Below are 22528 nucleotides of genomic sequence, written 5' to 3' on the forward strand. Positions count from 1 at the left end.
GGTGATCAATAACACATCACTGAGATTGTCACAGTGTCTCAGACTCTGAGTGATCAATAACACTTCACTGCGATTGTCACAGTATCTCCGACTGAGTAATCAATAACACATCACTGAGATTGTCACAGTGTCTCAGACTGAGTGATCAATAACACATCACTGAGATTGTCACAGTATCTCCGACTGAGTAATCAATAACACATCACTGACATTGTCACAGTGTCTCAGGCTCTGAGTGATCAATAACACATCACTGCGATTGTCACAGTGTCTCAGACTGAGTGATCAATAACACATCACTACGATTGTCACAGTGTCTCAGGCGGAGTGATCAATAACACATCACTGCGATTGTCAGTGTCTCAGACTGAATGATCAATAACACATCACTGCGATTGTCTCAGTGTCTCAGACTGAGTGATCAATAACACATCACTGCGACTGTCACAGTATCTCAGACTGAGTGATCAATAACACATCACTGCGATTGTCACAGTGTCTCAGACTGAGTGATCAATAACACATCACTACGATTGTCACAGTGTCTCAGGCGGAGTGATCAATAACACATCACTGCGATTGTCAGTGTCTCAGACTGAATGATCAATAACACATCACTGCGATTGTCACAGTATCTCAGGCTCTGAGTGATCAATAACACATCACTGCGATTGTCACAGTGTCTCAGACAGAGTGATCAATAACACATCACTGCGATTGTCACAGTATCACAGACTGAGTGATCAATAACACATCACTGCGATTGTCACAGTATCTCAGACTGAGTGTTCAATAACACATCACTGCGATTGTCACAGTATCTCAGACTGAGTGATCAATAACACATCACTGCGATTGTCACAGTAACACAGACTGAGTGATCAATAACACATCACTGCGATTGTCACAGTATCTCAGACTGAGTGATCAATAACACATCACTGCGATTGTCACAGTGTCTCAGACTCTGAGTGATCAATAACACATCACTGCGATTGTCACAGTATCTCAGACTGAGTGATCAATAACACATCATTGCGATTGTCAGTGTCTCAGACGCTGAGTGATCAATACACATCACTGCGATTGTCACAGTGCCTCAGACGCTGAGTGATCAATACACATCACTGCGATTGTCACAGTGTCTCAGACAAAGTGATCAATAACACATCACTGCGATTGTCACAGTATCTCAGACTGAGTGATCAATAACACATCACTGCGATTGTCACAGTGTCTCAGACTGCGTGATCAATAACACATCACTGCGATTGTCACAGTGTCTCAGGCTCTGAGTGATCAATAACACATCACTGCGATTGTCACAGTGTCTCAGACTGCGTGATCAATAACACATCACTGCGATTGTCACAGTGTCTCAGACAAAGTGATCAATAACACATCACTGCGATTGTCACAGTATCTCAGACTGAGTGATCAATAACACATCACTGCGATTGTCACAGTATCTCAGACTGAGTGATCAATAACACATCACTGCGATTGTCACATTATCTCAGACTGAATGATCAATAACACATCACTGCGATTGTCACAGTATCTCAGACCGAGTGATCAATAACACATCACTGCGATTGTCACAGTATCTCAGACTGAGTGATCAATAACACATCACTGCGATTGTCACAGTATCTCAGACCGAGTGATCAATATCACATCACTGCGATTGTCACAGTATCTCAGACTGAGTGATCAATAACACATCACTGCGATTGTCACAGTGTCTCAGACTGAGTGATCAATAACACATCACTGCGATTGTCACAGTGTCTCAGTCTGAGTGATCAATAACACATCACTGCGATTTTCACAGTATCTCAGACTCTGAGTGATCAATAACACATCACTGCGATTGTCACAGTGTCTCAGACTCTGAGTGATCAATAACACATCACTGCGATTGTCACAATGTCTCAGACTCTGAGTGATCAATAACACATCACTGCGATTGTCACAGTGTCTCAGACTCTGAGTGATCAATAACACATCACTGCGATTGTCACAGTGTCTCAGACTGAGTGATCAATAACACATCACTGAGATTGTCACAGTGTCTCAGACTCTGAGTGATCAATAATACATCACTGCGATTGTCACAGTGTCTCAGACTGAGTGATCAATAACACATCACTGAGATTGTCACAGTATCTCAGACTGAGTGATCAATAACACATCACTGCGATTGTCACAGTGTCTCAGACTGAGTGATCAATAACACATCACTGAGATTGTCACAGTGTCTCAGATTCTGAGTGATCAATAATACATCAGTGCGATTGTCACAGTGTCTCAGACTGAGTGATCAATAACACATCACTGCGATTGTCACAGTATCTCAGACTGAGTGATCAATAACACATCACTGCGATTGTCACAGTATCTCAGACTGAGTGATCAATAACACATCACTGCGATTGTCAGTGTCTCAGACTCTGAGTGATCAATAACACATCACTGCGATTGTCACAGTATCTCAGACTGAGTGATCAATAACACATCACTGCGATTGTCACAGTGTCTCAGACTGAGTGATCAATAACACATCACTGCGATTGTCACAGTGTCTCAGACTCTGGGTGATCAATAACACATCACTGCGATTGTCACAGTGTCTCAGACTCTGAGTGATCAATAACACATCACTGCGATTGTCACAGTGTCTCAGACTGAGTGATCAATAACACATCACTGAGATTGTCACAGTGTCTCAGACTCTGAGTGATCAATAATACATCACTGCGATTGTCACAGTGTCTCAGACTGAGTGATCAATAACACATCACTGAGATTGTCACAGTATCTCAGACTGAGTGATCAATAACACATCACTGCGATTGTCACAGTGTCTCAGACTGAGTGATCAATAACACATCACTGAGATTGTCACAGTGTCTCAGATTCTGAGTGATCAATAATACATCAGTGCGATTGTCACAGTGTCTCAGACTGAGTGATCAATAACACATCACTGCGATTGTCACAGTATCTCAGACTGAGTGATCAATAACACATCACTGCGATTGTCACAGTATCTCAGACTGAGTGATCAATAACACATCACTGCGATTGTCAGTGTCTCAGACTCTGAGTGATCAATAACACATCACTGCGATTGTCACAGTATCTCAGACTGAGTGATCAATAACACATCACTGCGATTGTCACAGTGTCTCAGACTGAGTGATCAATAACACATCACTGCGATTGTCACAGTGTCTCAGACTCTGGGTGATCAATAACACATCACTGAGATTGTCACAGTGTCTCAGGCTCTGAGTGATCAATAACACATCACTGCGATTGTCACAGTGTCTCAGACTCTGGGTGATCAATAACACATCACTGAGATTGTCACAGTGTCTCAGGCTCTGAGTGATCAACAACACATCACTGCGATTGTCACAGTATCTCAGACTGAGTGATCAATAACACATCACTGCGACTGTCACAGTATCTCAGACTGAGTGATCAATAACACATCACTGCGATTGTCACAGTATCTCAGACTGAGTGATCAATTACACATCACTGAGATTGTCACAGTGTCTCAGGCTCTGAGTGATCAATAACACTTTACTGCGATTGTCACAGTATCTCCGACTGAGTAATCAATAACACATCACTGAGATTGTCACAGTGTCTCAGACTGAGTGATCAATAACACATCACTGAGATTGTCACAGTATCTCCGACTGAGTAATCAATAACACATCACTGACATTGTCACAGTGTCTCAGGCTCTGAGTGATCAATAACACATCACTGCGATTGTCACAGTATCTCAGACTCTGAGTGATCAATAACACATCACTACGATTGTCACAGTGACTCAGACTAAGTGATCAATAACACATCACTGCGATTGTCTCAGTGTCTCAGACTGAGTGATCAATAACACATCACTGCGACTGTCACAGTATCTCAGACAGAGTGATCAATAACACATCACTGCGATTGTCACAGTGTCTCAGACTGAGTGATCAATAACACATCACTGCGATTGTCACAGTGTCTCAGGCGGAGTGATCAATAACACATCACTGCGATTGTCACAGTGTCTCAGACTGAATGATCAATAACACATCACTGCGATTGTCACAGTATCTCAGACTCTGAGTGATCAATAACACATCACTGCGATTGTCACAGTGTCTCAGACTCTGAATGATCAATAACACATCACTGCGATTGTCACAGGGTCTCAGACTGAATGATCAATAACACATCACTGCGATTGTCACAGTATCTCAGACTGAGTGATCAATAACACATCACTGCGACTGTCACAGTATCTCAGACTCTGAGTGATCAATAACACATCACTGCGATTGTCACAGTATCTCAGACTCGGAGTGATCAATAACACATCACTGCGACTGTCACAGTATCTCAGACTGAGTGATCAATAACACATCACTGCGATTGTCACAGTATCTCAGACTGAGTGATCAATTACACATCACTGAGATTGTCAGTGTCTCAGGCTCTGAGTGATCAATAACACTTTACTGCGATTGTCACAGTATCTCCGACTGAGTAATCAATAACACATCACTGAGATTGTCACAGTGTCTCAGACTGAGTGATCAATAACACATCACTGAGATTGTCACAGTATCTCCGACTGAGTAATCAATAACACATCACTGACATTGTCACAGTGTCTCAGGCTCTGAGTGATCAATAACACATCACTGCGATTGTCACAGTATCTCAGACTCTGAGTGATCAATAACACATCACTACGATTGTCACAGTGTCTCAGACTAAGTGATCAATAACACATCACTGCGATTGTCTCAGTGTCTCAGACTGAGTGATCAATAACACATCACTGCGACTGTCACAGTATCTCAGACTCTGAGTGATCAATAACACATCACTGCGATTGTCACAGTATCTCAGACTCGGAGTGATCAATAACACATCACTGCGATTGTCACAGTATCTCAGACTCGGAGTGATCAATAACACATCACTGCGATTGTCACAGTATCTCAGACCGAGTGATCAATAACACATCACTGCGATTGTCACAGTGTCTCAGACTCTGACTGATCAATAACACATCACTGCGATTGTCACAGTGTCTCAGACTGAGTGATCAATAACACATCACTGCGATTGTCACAGTGTCTCAGACTCTGAGTGATCAATAACACATCACTGCGATTGTCACAGTATCTCAGACTCGGAGTGATCAATAACACATCACTGCGATTGTCACAGTATCTCAGACTCTGAGTGATCAATAACACATCACTGCGATTGTCACAGTATCTCAGACCGAGTGATCAATAACACATCACTGCGATTGTCACAGTATCTCACACTCTGAGTGATCAATAACACATCACTGCGATTGTCACAGTATCTCAGACTGAGTGATCAATAACACATCACTGCGATTGTCACAGTATCTCAGACCGAGTGATCAATAACACATCACTGCGATTGTCACAGTATCTCAGACCGAGTGATCAACAACACAACACTGCGATTGTCACAGTGTCTCAGACTCTGACTGATCAATAACACATCACTGCGATTGTCAGTGTCTCAGACTCTGACTGATCAATAACACATCACTGCGATTGTCACAGTGTCTCAGACTGAATGATCAATAACACATCACTGACATTGTCACAGTGTCTCAGGCTCTGAGTGATCAATAACACATCACTGCGATTGTCACAGTATCTCAGACTGAGTGATCAATAACACATCACTGCGACTGTCACAGTATCTCAGACAGAGTGATCAATAACACATCACTGCGATTGTCACAGTGTCTCAGACTGAGTGATCAATAACACATCACTGCGATTGTCACAGTGTCTCAGACTCTGAGTGATCAATAACATATCACTGCGATTGTCACAGTGTCTCAGACTGAATTATCAATAACACATCACTGCGATTGTCACAGGGTCTCAGACTGAATGATCAATAACACATCACTGCGATTGTCACAGTATCTCAGACTGAGTGATCAATAACACATCACTGCGACTGTCACAGTATCTCAGACTCTGAGTGATCAATAACACATCACTGCGATTGTCACAGTATCTCAGACTCGGAGTGATCAATAACACATCACTGCGATTGTCACAGTATCTCAGACCGAGTGATCAATAACACATCACTGCGATTGTCACAGTGTCTCAGACTGACTGATCAACAACACATCACTGCGATTGTCACAGTGTCTCAGACTCTGAGTGATCAATAACACATCACTGCGATTGTCACAGTGTCTCAGACTCTGAGTGATCAATAACACATCACTGCGATTGTCACAGTATCTCAGACTCGGAGTGATCAATAACACATCACTGCGATTGTCACAGTATCTCAGACTCTGAGTGATCAATAACACATCACTGAGATTGTCACAGTATCTCAGACTCGGAGTGATCAATAACACATCACTGCGATTGTCACAGTATCTCAGACTCTGAGTGATCAATAACACATCACTGCGATTGTCACAGTATCTCAGACTGAGTGATCAATAACACATCACTGCGATTGTCACAGTATCTCAGACCGAGTGATCAATAACACATCACTGCGATTGTCACAGTATCTCAGACCGAGTGATCAATAACACATCACTGCGATTGTCACAGTATCTCAGACTCTGAGTGATCAATAACACATCACTGCGATTGTCACAGTATCTCAGACCGAGTGATCAATAACACATCACTGCGATTGTCACAGTATCTCAGACCGAGTGATCAATAACACATCACTGCGATTGTCACAGTATCTCAGACTCTGAGTGATCAATAACACATCACTGAGATTGTCACAGTATCTCAGACTCTGAGTGATCAATAACACATCACTGCGATTGTCAGTGTCTCAGACTGAGTGATCAATAACACATCACTGCGATTGTCACAGTATCTCAGACTGAGTGATCAATAACACATCACTGCGATTGTCACAGTGTCTCAGACTGAGTGATCAATAACACATCACTGCGATTGTCACAGTGTCTCAGACTCTGACTGAACAATAACACATCACTGCGATTGTCACAGTGTCTCAGACTGAATGATCAATAACACATCACTGCGATTGTCACAGTGTCTCAGACTGAATGATCAATAACACATCACTGCGATTGTCACAGTATCTCAGACTGAGTGATCAATAACACATCACTGCGATTGTCACAGTATCTCAGACTGAGTGATCAATAACACATCACTGCGATTGTCACAGTGTCTCAGGCTGAGAGATCAATAACACATCACTGCGATTGTCACAGTGTCTCAGACTCTTAGTGATCAATAACACATCACTGCGATTGTCACAGTATCTCAGACTAAGTGATCAATAACACATCACTGCGATTGTCACAGTGTCTCAGGCTGAGAGATCAATAACACATCACTGCGATTGTCAGTGTCTCTGACTGAATGATCAATAACACATCACTGCGATTGTCACAGTGTCTCAGACTCTGAGTGATCAATAACACATCACTGCGATTGTCACAGTATCTCCGACTGAGTAATCAATAACACATCACTGAGATTGTCACAGTGTCTCAGACTGAGTGATCAATAACACATCACTGAGATTGTCACAGTATCTCCGACTGAGTAATCAATAACACATCACTGACATTGTCACAGTGTCTCAGGCTCTGAGTGATCAATAACACATCACTGCGATTGTCACAGTATCTCAGACTCTGAGTGATCAATAACACATCACTACGATTGTCACAGTGACTCAGACTAAGTGATCAATAACACATCACTGCGATTGTCTCAGTGTCTCAGACTGAGTGATCAATAACACATCACTGCGACTGTCACAGTATCTCAGACAGAGTGATCAATAACACATCACTGCGATTGTCACAGTGTCTCAGACTGAGTGATCAATAACACATCACTGCGATTGTCACAGTGTCTCAGGCGGAGTGATCAATAACACATCACTGCGATTGTCACAGTGTCTCAGACTGAATGATCAATAACACATCACTGCGATTGTCACAGTATCTCAGACTCTGAGTGATCAATAACACATCACTGCGATTGTCACAGTGTCTCAGACTCTGAATGATCAATAACACATCACTGCGATTGTCACAGGGTCTCAGACTGAATGATCAATAACACATCACTGCGATTGTCACAGTATCTCAGACTGAGTGATCAATAACACATCACTGCGACTGTCACAGTATCTCAGACTCTGAGTGATCAATAACACATCACTGCGATTGTCACAGTATCTCAGACTCGGAGTGATCAATAACACATCACTGCGACTGTCACAGTATCTCAGACTGAGTGATCAATAACACATCACTGCGATTGTCACAGTATCTCAGACTGAGTGATCAATTACACATCACTGAGATTGTCAGTGTCTCAGGCTCTGAGTGATCAATAACACTTTACTGCGATTGTCACAGTATCTCCGACTGAGTAATCAATAACACATCACTGAGATTGTCACAGTGTCTCAGACTGAGTGATCAATAACACATCACTGAGATTGTCACAGTATCTCCGACTGAGTAATCAATAACACATCACTGACATTGTCACAGTGTCTCAGGCTCTGAGTGATCAATAACACATCACTGCGATTGTCACAGTATCTCAGACTCTGAGTGATCAATAACACATCACTACGATTGTCACAGTGTCTCAGACTAAGTGATCAATAACACATCACTGCGATTGTCTCAGTGTCTCAGACTGAGTGATCAATAACACATCACTGCGACTGTCACAGTATCTCAGACTCTGAGTGATCAATAACACATCACTGCGATTGTCACAGTATCTCAGACTCGGAGTGATCAATAACACATCACTGCGATTGTCACAGTATCTCAGACTCGGAGTGATCAATAACACATCACTGCGATTGTCACAGTATCTCAGACCGAGTGATCAATAACACATCACTGCGATTGTCACAGTGTCTCAGACTCTGACTGATCAATAACACATCACTGCGATTGTCACAGTGTCTCAGACTGAGTGATCAATAACACATCACTGCGATTGTCACAGTGTCTCAGACTCTGAGTGATCAATAACACATCACTGCGATTGTCACAGTATCTCAGACTCGGAGTGATCAATAACACATCACTGCGATTGTCACAGTATCTCAGACTCTGAGTGATCAATAACACATCACTGCGATTGTCACAGTATCTCAGACCGAGTGATCAATAACACATCACTGCGATTGTCACAGTATCTCACACTCTGAGTGATCAATAACACATCACTGCGATTGTCACAGTATCTCAGACTGAGTGATCAATAACACATCACTGCGATTGTCACAGTATCTCAGACCGAGTGATCAATAACACATCACTGCGATTGTCACAGTATCTCAGACCGAGTGATCAACAACACAACACTGCGATTGTCACAGTGTCTCAGACTCTGACTGATCAATAACACATCACTGCGATTGTCAGTGTCTCAGACTCTGACTGATCAATAACACATCACTGCGATTGTCACAGTGTCTCAGACTGAATGATCAATAACACATCACTGACATTGTCACAGTGTCTCAGGCTCTGAGTGATCAATAACACATCACTGCGATTGTCACAGTATCTCAGACTGAGTGATCAATAACACATCACTGCGACTGTCACAGTATCTCAGACAGAGTGATCAATAACACATCACTGCGATTGTCACAGTGTCTCAGACTGAGTGATCAATAACACATCACTGCGATTGTCACAGTGTCTCAGACTCTGAGTGATCAATAACATATCACTGCGATTGTCACAGTGTCTCAGACTGAATTATCAATAACACATCACTGCGATTGTCACAGGGTCTCAGACTGAATGATCAATAACACATCACTGCGATTGTCACAGTATCTCAGACTGAGTGATCAATAACACATCACTGCGACTGTCACAGTATCTCAGACTCTGAGTGATCAATAACACATCACTGCGATTGTCACAGTATCTCAGACTCGGAGTGATCAATAACACATCACTGCGATTGTCACAGTATCTCAGACCGAGTGATCAATAACACATCACTGCGATTGTCACAGTGTCTCAGACTGACTGATCAACAACACATCACTGCGATTGTCACAGTGTCTCAGACTCTGAGTGATCAATAACACATCACTGCGATTGTCACAGTGTCTCAGACTCTGAGTGATCAATAACACATCACTGCGATTGTCACAGTATCTCAGACTCGGAGTGATCAATAACACATCACTGCGATTGTCACAGTATCTCAGACTCTGAGTGATCAATAACACATCACTGAGATTGTCACAGTATCTCAGACTCGGAGTGATCAATAACACATCACTGCGATTGTCACAGTATCTCAGACTCTGAGTGATCAATAACACATCACTGCGATTGTCACAGTATCTCAGACTGAGTGATCAATAACACATCACTGCGATTGTCACAGTATCTCAGACCGAGTGATCAATAACACATCACTGCGATTGTCACAGTATCTCAGACCGAGTGATCAATAACACATCACTGCGATTGTCACAGTATCTCAGACTCTGAGTGATCAATAACACATCACTGCGATTGTCACAGTATCTCAGACCGAGTGATCAATAACACATCACTGCGATTGTCACAGTATCTCAGACCGAGTGATCAATAACACATCACTGCGATTGTCACAGTATCTCAGACTCTGAGTGATCAATAACACATCACTGAGATTGTCACAGTATCTCAGACTCTGAGTGATCAATAACACATCACTGCGATTGTCAGTGTCTCAGACTGAGTGATCAATAACACATCACTGCGATTGTCACAGTATCTCAGACTGAGTGATCAATAACACATCACTGCGATTGTCACAGTGTCTCAGACTGAGTGATCAATAACACATCACTGCGATTGTCACAGTGTCTCAGACTCTGACTGAACAATAACACATCACTGCGATTGTCACAGTGTCTCAGACTGAATGATCAATAACACATCACTGCGATTGTCACAGTGTCTCAGACTGAATGATCAATAACACATCACTGCGATTGTCACAGTATCTCAGACTGAGTGATCAATAACACATCACTGCGATTGTCACAGTATCTCAGACTGAGTGATCAATAACACATCACTGCGATTGTCACAGTGTCTCAGGCTGAGAGATCAATAACACATCACTGCGATTGTCACAGTGTCTCAGACTCTTAGTGATCAATAACACATCACTGCGATTGTCACAGTATCTCAGACTAAGTGATCAATAACACATCACTGCGATTGTCACAGTGTCTCAGGCTGAGAGATCAATAACACATCACTGCGATTGTCAGTGTCTCTGACTGAATGATCAATAACACATCACTGCGATTGTCACAGTGTCTCAGACTCTGAGTGATCAATAACACATCACTGCGATTGTCACAGTATCTCAGACTGAGTGATCAATAACACATCACTGCGATTGTCACAGTGTCTCAGTCTGAGTGATCAATAACACATCACTGCGATTGTCACAGTATCTCAGACTCTGAGTGATCAATAACACATCACTGCGATTGTCACAGTGTCTCAGACTGAGTGATCAATATCACATCACTGCGATTGTCACAGTATCTCAGACTGAGTGATCAATAACACATCACTGCGATTGTCACAGTATCTCAGACTGATTGATCAATAACACATCACTGCGATTGTCACAATGTCTCAGACTCTGAGTGATCAATAACACATCACTGCGATTGTCACAGTGTCTCAGACTCTGAGTGATCAATAACACATCACTGCGATTGTCACAGTGTCTCAGACTGAGTGATCAATAACACATCACTGCGATTGTCACAGTGTCTCAGACGCTGAGTGATCAATAACACATCACTGCGATTGTCACAGTGTCTCAGACTCGGAGTGATCAATAACACATCACTGCGATTGTCACAGTGTCTCAGACTCGGAGTGATCAATAACACATCACTGCGATTGTCACAGTGTCTCAGACTGAGTGATCAATAACACATCACTGCGATTCTCACAGTATCTCAGACTGAGTGATCAATAACACATCACTGCGATTGTCACAGTATCTCAGACTGAATGATCAATAACACATCACTGCGATTGTCACAGTATCTCAGACTGAGTGATCAATAACACATCACTGCGATTGTCACAGTATCTCAGACCGAGTGATCAATAACACATCACTGCGATTGTCACAGTGTCTCAGACTGAGTGATCAATATCACATCACTGCGACTGTCACAGTATCTCAGACTCTGAGTGATCAATAACACATCACTGCGATTGTCACAGTATCTCAGACTCGGAGTGATCAATAACACATCACTGCGATTGTCACAGTGTATCAGACTCTGAGTAATCAATAACACATCACTGCGATTGTCACAGTATCTCAGACTGATTGATCAATAACACATCACTGCGATTGTCACAGTGTCTCAGACTGAGTGATCAATAACACATCACTGCGATTGTCACAGTGTCTCAGACTCTGAGTGATCAATAACACATCACTGCGATTGTCACAGTGTCTCAGACTGAGTGATCAATAACACATCACTGCGATTGTCACAGTGTCTCAGACGCTGAGTGATCAATAACACATCACTGCGATTGTCACAGTGTCTCAGACTCGGAGTGATCAATAACACATCACTGCGATTGTCACAGTGTCTCAGACTCGGAGTGATCAATAACCCATCACTGCGATTGTCACAGTGTCTCAGACTGCGTGATCAATAACACATCACTGCGATTGTCACAGTGTCTCAGACTCGGAGTGATCAATAACACATCACTGCGATTGTCACAGTGTCTCAGACTGAGTGATCAATAACACATCACTGCGATTCTCACAGTATCTCAGACTGAGTGATCAATAACACATCACTGCGATTGTCACAGTATCTCAGACCGAGTGATCAATAACACATCACTGCGATTGTCACAGTGTCTCAGACTGAGTGATCAATAACACATCACTGGGATTGTCACAGTGTCTCAGACTCTGAGTGATCAATAACACATCACTGCGATTGTCACAGTATCTCAGACCGAGTGATCAATAACACATCACTGCGATTGTCACAGTATCTCAGACCGAGTGATCAACAACACAACACTGCGATTGTCAGTGTCTCAGACTCTGACTGATCAATAACACATCACTGCGATTGTCACAGTGTCTCAGACTGAATGATCAATAACACATCACTGCGATTGTCACAGTGTCTCAGACTCTGACTGATCAATAACACATCACTGCGATTGTCACAGTATCTCAGACTGAGTGATCAATAACACATCACTGCGATTGTCACAGTGTCTCAGGCTGAGAGATCAATAACACATCACTGCGATTGTCAGTGTCTCAGACTGAATGATCAATAACACATCACTGCGATTGTCACAGTGTCTCAGACTCTGAGTGATCAATAACACATCACTGCGATTGTCACAGTGTCTCAGACTCGGAGTGATCAATAACACATCACTGCGATTGTCACAGTGTCTCAGACTCTGAGTGATCAATAACACATCACTGCGATTGTCACAGTATCTCAGACTGAGTGATCAATAACACATCACTGCGATTGTCACAGTATCTCAGACTGAGTGATCAATATCACATCACTGCGACTGTCACAGTATCTCAGACTCTGAGTGATCAATAACACATCACTGCGATTGTCACAGTATCTCAGACTCGGAGTGATCAATAACACATCACTGCGATTGTCACAGTATCTCAGACTCTGAGTGATCAATAACACATCACTGCGATTGTCACAGTATCTCAGACCGAGTGATCAATAACACATCACTGCGATTGTCACAGTGTCTCAGACTGAGTGATCAATAACACATCACTGCGATTGTCACAGTATCTCAGACCGAGTGATCAATAACACATCACTGCGATTGTCACAGTATCTCAGACCGAGTGATCAACAACACAACACTGCGATTGTCACAGTGTCTCAGACTCTGACTGATCAATAACACATCACTGCGATTGTCACAGTGTCTCAGACTGAATGATCAATAACACATCACTGCGATTGTCAGTGTCTCAGACTCTGACTGATCAATAACACATCACTGCGATTGTCACAGTGTCTCAGACTCTTAGTGATCAATAACACATCACTGCGATTGTCACAGTATCTCAGACTGAGTGATCAATAACACATCACTGCGATTGTCACAGTGTCTCAGGCTGAGAGATCAATAACACATCACTGCGATTGTCAGTGTCTCAGACTGAATGATCAATAACACATCACTGCGATTGTCACAGTATCTCAGACTGAGTGATCAATAACACATCACTGCGATTGTCACAGTGTCTCAGGCTGAGAGATCAATAACACATCACTGCGATTGTCAGTGTCTCAGACTGAGTGATCAATAACACATCACTGCGATTGTCACAGTGTCTCAGGCTGAGAGATCAATAACACATCACTGCGATTGTCACAGTGTCTCAGACTGAATGATCAATAACACATCACTGCGATTGTCACAGTATCTCAGACTGAGTGATCAATAACACATCACTGAGATTGTCACAGTATCTCAGACCGAGTGATCAATAACACATCACTGCGATTGTCACAGTGTCTCAGACTGAGTGATCAATAACACATCACTGCGATTATCACAGTATCTCAGACTGAGTGATCAATAACACATCACTGCGATTCTCACAGTATCTCAGACTCTGAGTGATCAATAACACATCACTGCGATTGTCACAGTATCTCAGACTGAGTGATCAATAACACATCACTGCGATTGTCACAGTGTCTCAGGCTCTGAGTGATCAATAACACATCACTGCGATTGTCACAGTGTCTCAGACTGAGTGATCAATAACACATCACTGCGATTGTCACAGTGTCTCAGACGCTGAGTGTTCAATAACACATCACTGCGATTGTCACAGTGTCTCAGACTCGGAGTGATCAATAACACATCACTGCGATTGTCACAGTGTCTCAGACTGCGTGATCAATAACACATCACTGCGATTGTCACGGTGTCTCAGACTCGGAGTGATCAATAACACATCACTGCGATTGTCACAGTGTCTCAGACTGAGTGATCAATAACACATCACTGCAATTCTCACAGTATCTCAGACTGAGTGATCAATAACACATCACTGCGATTGTCACAGTATCTCAGACTGAATGATCAATAACACATCACTGCGATGGTCACAGTATCTCAGACTCGGAGTGATCAATAACACATCACTGCGATTGTCAGTGTCTCAGACTCTGAGTGATCAATAACACATCACTGCGATTGTCACAGTATCTCAGACTGAGTGATCAATAACACATCACTGCGATTGTCACAGTATCTCAGACCGAGTGATCAATAACACATCACTGCGATTGTCACAGTGTCTCAGACTGAGTGATCAATATCACATCACTGCGACTGTCACAGTATCTCAGACTCTGAGTGATCAATAACACATCACTGCGATTGTCACAGTATCTCAGACTCTGAGTGATCAATAACACATCACTGCGATTGTCACAGTATCTCAGACCGAGTGATCAATAACACATCACTGCGATTGTCACAGTATCTCAGACTGAGTGATCAATAACACATCACTGCGATTGTCACAGTGTCTCAGACACTGAGTGATCAATAACACATCACTGCGATTGTCACAGTGTCTCAGACTGAGTGATCAATAACACATCACTGCGATTGTCACAGTATCTCAGACTGAGTGATCAATAACACATCACTGCGATTGTCACAGTATCTCAGACTGAGTGATCAATAACACATCACTGCGATTGTCACAGTGTCTCAGACTGAGTGATCAATAACACATCACTGAGATTGTCACAGTGTCTCAGGCTCTGAGTGATCAATAACACATCACTGCGACTGTCACAGTATCTCAGACTGAGTGATCAATAACACATCACTGCGATTGTCTCAGTGTCTCAGACTGAGTGATCAATAACACATCACTGCGATTGTCACAGTATCTCAGACTGAGTGATCAATAACACATCACTGCGATTGTCACAGTATCACAGACTGAGTGATCAATAACACATCACTGCGATTGTCACAGTATCTCAGACTGAGTGATCAATAACACATCACTGCGATTGTCACAGTATCTCAGACTGAGTGATCAATAACACATCACTGCGATTGTCACAGTATCACAGACTGAGTGATCAATAACACATCACTGCGATTGTCACAGTATCTCAGACTGAGTGATCAATAACACATCACTGCGATTGTCACAGTGTCTCAGACTCTGAGTGATCAAGAACACATCACTGCGATTGTCACAGGGTCTCAGACTCTGAGTGATCAATAACACATCACTGCGATTGTCACAGTATCTCAGACTGAGTGATCAATAACACATCATTGCGATTGTCACAGTGTCTCAGACGCTGAGTGTTCAATACACATCACTGCGATTGTCACATTATCTCAGACTGAATGATCAATAACACATCACTGCGATTGTCACAGTATCTCAGACTGAGTGATCAATAACACATCACTGCGATTGTCACAGTATCTCAGACTGAGTGATCAATAACACATCACTGCGATTGTCACAGTGTCTCAGACCGAGTGATCAATAACACATCACTGCGATTGTCACAGTATCTCAGACCGAGTGATCAATAACACATTACTGCGATTGTCACAGTGTCTCAGACTGAGTGATCAATAGCACATCACTGCGACTGTCACAGTATCTCAGACTCGGAGTGATCAATAACACATCACTGCGATTGTCACAGTGTCTCAGGCTGAGAGATCAATAACACATCACTGCGATTGTCAGTGTCTCAGACTGAATGATCAATAACACATCACAGCGATTGTCACAGTGTCTCAGGCTGAGAGATCAATAACACATCACTGCGATTGTCACAGTATCACAGACTGAGTGAGCAATAACACATCACTGCGATTGTCACAGTGTCTCAGACTGAGTGATCAATAACACATCACTGCGATTGTCACAGTGTCTCAGACTGAGTGATCAATAACACATCACTGCGATTGTCACAGTGTCTCAGACTCTGAGTGATCAATAACACATAACTGCGATTGTCACAGTGTCTCAGACTGAGTGATCAATAACACATCACTGCGATTGTCAGTGTGTCTCAGACTCTGAGTGATCAATAACACATCACTGCGATTGTACTGGAACGAAGGAGGTTGAGGGGCGACCTGATAGAGGTATACAAAATTATGAGGGGCATAGACAGAGTGGATAGTCAGAGGCTTTTCCCCAGGGTAGAGGGGTCAATTACTAGGGGGCATAGGTTTAAGGTGAGAGGGGCAAAGTTTAGAGTAGATGTACGAGGCAAGTTTTTTACGCAGAGGGTAGTGGGTGCCTGGAACTCACTACCGGAGGAGGTAGTGGAGGCAGGGACGATAGGGACATTTAAGGGGCATCTTGACAAATATATGAATAGGATGGGAATAGAAGGATACGGACCCAGGAAGTGGAGAAGATTGTAGTTTAGTCGGGCAGTATGGTCGGCACGGGCTTGGAGGGCCGAAGGGCCTGTTCCTGTGCTGTACATTTCTTTGTTCTTTGTTGTCACAGAGTCTCAGACTCTGAGTGATCAATAACACATCACTGAGATTGTCAGTGTATCTCAGACTCTGAGTGATCAATAACACATCACTGAGATTGTCACAGTGTCTCAGACTGAGTGAGCAATAACATATCACTGCGATTGTCACAGTGTCTCAGACTCTGGGTGATCAATAACACATCACTGCGATTGTCACAGTGTCTCAGACTGAGTGATCAATAACACATCACTGCGATTGTCACAGTGTCTTAGACTGAGTGATCAATAACACATCACTGCTATTGTCACAGTGTCTCAGACTGAGTGATCAATAACACATCACTGCGATTGTCACAGTGTCTCAGACTCTGAGTGATCAATAACACATCACTGTGATTGTCACAGTATCTCAGACTGAGTGATCAATAACACATCACTGCGATTGTCACAGTGTCTCAGGCTGACTGATCAATAACACATCACTGCGATTGTCAGTGTCTCAGACTGAGTGATCAATAACACATCACTGCGATTGTCACAGTATCTCAGACTGAGTGATCAATAATACATCACTGCGATTGTCACAGTGTCTCAGACTCTGAGTGATCAATAACACATCATGCGATTGTCACAGTATCTCAGACTGAGTGATCAATAACACATCACTGCGATTGTCACAGTGTCTCAGACTCGGAGTGATCAATAACACATCACTGCGATTGTCACAGTGTCTCAGACTGAGTGATCAATAACACATCACTGTGATTGTCACAGTGTCTCAGACTGAGTGATCAATAACACATCACTGCGATTGTCAGTGTCTCAGACTGAATGATCAATAACACATCACTGCGACTGTCACAGTATCTCAGACTGAGTGATCAATAACACATCATTGCGATTGTCAGTGTCTCAGACTCTGGGTGATCAATAACACATCACTGCGATTGTCACAGTGTCTCAGACTCTGAGTGATCAATAACACATCACTGCGATTGTCACAGTATCTCAGACTGAGTGATCAATAACACATCACTGCGATTGTCACAGTATCTCAGACTGAGTGATCAATAACACATCACTGCGATTGTCACAGTGTCTCAGACTGAGTGATCAATAACACATCACTGCGATTGTCACAGTGTCTCAGACTCTGAGTGATCAATAACACATCACTGCGATTGTCACAGTATCTCAGACTGAGTGATCAATAACACATCACTGCGATTGTCACAGTATCTCAGACTCTGAGTGATCAATAACACATCACTGCGATTGTCACAGTGTCTCAGACTCGGAGTGATCAATATCACATCACTGCGATTGTCACAGTGTCTCAGACTCTGAGTGATCAATAACACATCACTGCGATTGTCACAGTGTCTCTCACTGAGTGATCAATAACACATCACTGCGATTGTCACAGTATCTCAGACTCTGAGTGATCAATAACACATCACTGCGATTGTCACAGTATCTCAGACTGAGTGATCAATAACACATCACTGCGATTGTCACAGTGTCTCAGACTGAGTGATCAATAACACATCACTGCAATTCTCACAGTATCTTAGACTCTGAGTGATCAATAACACATCACTGAGATTGTTACAGTGTCTCAGAATGAGTGATTAATAACACATCACTGCGATTGTCACAGTGTCTCAGACTGAGTGATCAATAACACATCACTGCGATTGTCACAGTATCTCAGACTCTGAGTGATCAATAACACATCACTGCGATTGTCACAGTGTCTCAGACTGAGTGATCAATAACACATCACTGCGATTGTCACAGTATCTCAGACTGAGTGATCAATAACACATCACTGCGATTGTCACAGTGTCTCAGACTGAGTGATCAATAACACATCACTGCGATTGTCACAGTATCTCACACTGAGTGATCAATAACACATCACTGCGATTGTCACAGTGTCTCAGACTCTGAGTGAACAATAACACATCACTGCGATTCTCACAGTATCTCAGACTGAGTGATCAATAACACATCACTGCGATTGTCACAGTATCTCAGACTGAGTGATCAATAACACATCACTGCGATTGTCACAGTATCTCAGACTCTGAGTGATCAATAACACATCACTGCGATTGTCACAGTGTCTCAGACTCGGAGTGATCAATAACACATCACTGCAATTCTCACAGTATCTCAGACTGAGTGATCAATAACACATCACTGCGATTGTCACAGTGTCTCAGACTGAGTGATCAATAACACATCACTGCGATTGTCACAGTGTCTCAGACTGAGTGATCAATAACACATCACTGCAATTCTCACAGTATCTCAGACTCTGAATGATCAATAACACATCACTGCGATTGTCACAGTGTCTCAGACTCTGGGTGATCAATAACACATTTTCTACATTTCAATTCCGCTAACCTTTCTGCCACCCAATTACGTTTTATATTCACAAAAGTCATCCTAACCCCACCTGGCTTTTTCACTCTTCCAACTTCTTCCATCGGGCAGGAGATACAGAAATCTGAGAACACGCACGAACCGACTCAAAAACAGTCTCTTCCCTGCTGTCACCAGACTCCGAAACAACCCTCTTGCGGACTGATCTGATCTCTTTACACATCAGACCATAAGACATAGAAGCAGAATTAGGTCACTCGGCCCATCGAGTCTGCTCCGCCATTCAATCATGGCTGATATTTTTCTCATCCCCATTCTCCTGCCTTCTCCCCATAACCCCTGATCCCTCTCATTAATCAAGAACCGATCTATCTCTGTCTTAAAGACACTCAGTGATTTGGCCTCCACAGCCTTCTGCAGCAAAGAGTTCCACAGATTCACCACCCTCTGGCTGAAAAAACTCCTCATCTCTGTTTTAAAGGATCGTCCCTTTAGTCTGAGATGGTGTCCTCTGGTTCTAGTTTTTTCTGTAAGTGGAAACATCCTCTCCACGTCCACTCTATCCGGGCCTCGCAGTATCCTGTAAGTTTCAATGAGATCCCCCCTCATCCTTCTAAACTCCAACGAGTACAGACCCAGAGTCCTCAACCGTTCCTCATACGACAAGTTCTTCATTCCAGGGATCATTCTTGTGAACCTCCTCTGGACCCTTTCCAAGGTCAGCACATCCTTCCTTAGATACGGGGCCCAAAACTGCTCACAATACTCCAAATGGGGTCTGACCAGAGCCTTATACAGCCTCAGAAGTACATCCCTGGTCTTGTATTCTAGCCCTCTCGACATGAATGCTAACATTGCATTTGCCTTCCTAACTGCCGACTGAACCTGCACATTAACCTTAAGAGAATCGTGAACAAGGACTCCTAAGTCCCTTTGTGCTTCTGATTTCCTAAGCATCTCCCCATTTAGAAAATAGTCTATGCCTCCATTTCTCCTTCCAAAGTGCATAACCTCACACTTTTCCACATTGTATTCTATCTGCCACTTCTTTGCCCACTCTCCTAGCCTGTCCAAATCCTTCTGCAGCTCCCCTTGCTTCCTCGATACTAGAACATAGAACATAGAACATAGAACGATACAGCGCAGTACAGGCCCTTCGGCCCACGATGTTGCACCGAAACAAAAGCCATCTAACCTACACTATGCCATTATCATCCATATGTTTACCAATAAACTCTTAAATGCCCTCAATGTTGGCGAGTTCACTACTGTAGCAGGTAGGGCATTCCACGGCCTCACTACTCTTTGTGTAAAGAACCTACCTCTGACCTCTGTCCTATATCTATTACCCCTCAGTTTAAAGTTATGTCCCCTCGTGCCAGCCATATCCATCCGCGGGAGAAGGCTCTCACTGTCCACCCTATCCAACCCCCTGATCATTTTGAATGCCTCTATTAAGTCTCCTCTTAACCTTCTTCTCTCCAACGAAAACAACCTCAAGTCCATCAGCCTTTCCTCATAAGATTTTCCCTCCATACCAGGCAACATCCTGGTAAATCTCCTCTGCACCCGCTCCAAAGCCTCCACGTCCTTCCTATAATGCGGTGACCAGAACTGTACGCAATACTCCAAATGCGGCCGTACCAGAGTTCTGTACAGCTGCAACATGACCTCCCGACTCCGGAACTCAATCCCTCTACCAATAAAGGCCAACACTCCATAGGCCTTCTTCACAACCCTATCAACCTGGGTGGCAACTTTCAGGGATCTATGTACATGGACACCTAGATCCCTCTGCTATCCACACTTTCAAGAACTTTACCATTAGCCAAATATTCCGCATTCCTGTTATTCCTTCCAAAGTGAATCACCTCACACTTCTCTACATTAAACTCCATTTGCCACCTCTCAGCCCAGCTCTGCAGCTTATCTGTATCCCTCTGTAACCTGCTACATCCTTCCACACTGTCGACAACACCACCGACTTTAGTATCGTCTGCAAATTTACTCACCCACCCTTCTGCGCCTTCCTCTAGGTCATTGATAAAAATGACAAACAGCAACGGCCCCAGAACAGATCCTTGTGGTACTCCACTTGTTACTGAACTCCATTCTGAACATTTCCCATCAACCACCACCCTCTGTCTTCTTTCAGCTAGCCAATTTCTGATCCACATCTCTAAATCACCCTCAATCCCCAGCCTCCGTATTTTTTGCAATAGCCTACCGTGGGGAACCTTATCAAACGCTTTGCTGAAATCCATATACACCACATCAACTGCTCTACCCTCGTCTACCTGTTCAGTCACCTTCTCAAAGAACTCAATAAGGTTTGTGAGGCATGACCTACCTGCTCCTCTACAGATCTTTGTATCATCTGCAAACTTAGCAACAGTGCCTTCAGTTCCTTCCTCCAGATCATTAGTGTATATTGTGAAAAGTTGTGGTCCCAGCACAGACCCCTGAGGCACAC

The 22528-nt window shown here is 43.2% G+C and overlaps 1 protein-coding gene across 2 annotated transcripts in view; it reads right to left on the bottom strand.

The window, feature by feature from the left end:
* The window catches only part of fbxo41 (F-box protein 41), a 491913-nt gene that overhangs the window by 299648 nt on the left and 169737 nt on the right, over positions 1-22528 (bottom strand). The gene's annotated exons all lie outside the window — the stretch shown is intronic.

The sequence above is a fragment of the Scyliorhinus torazame genome, chromosome 3 (genome assembly GCF_047496885.1).
Source record: "Scyliorhinus torazame isolate Kashiwa2021f chromosome 3, sScyTor2.1, whole genome shotgun sequence".
Lineage (NCBI taxonomy): Eukaryota > Metazoa > Chordata > Chondrichthyes > Carcharhiniformes > Scyliorhinidae > Scyliorhinus > Scyliorhinus torazame.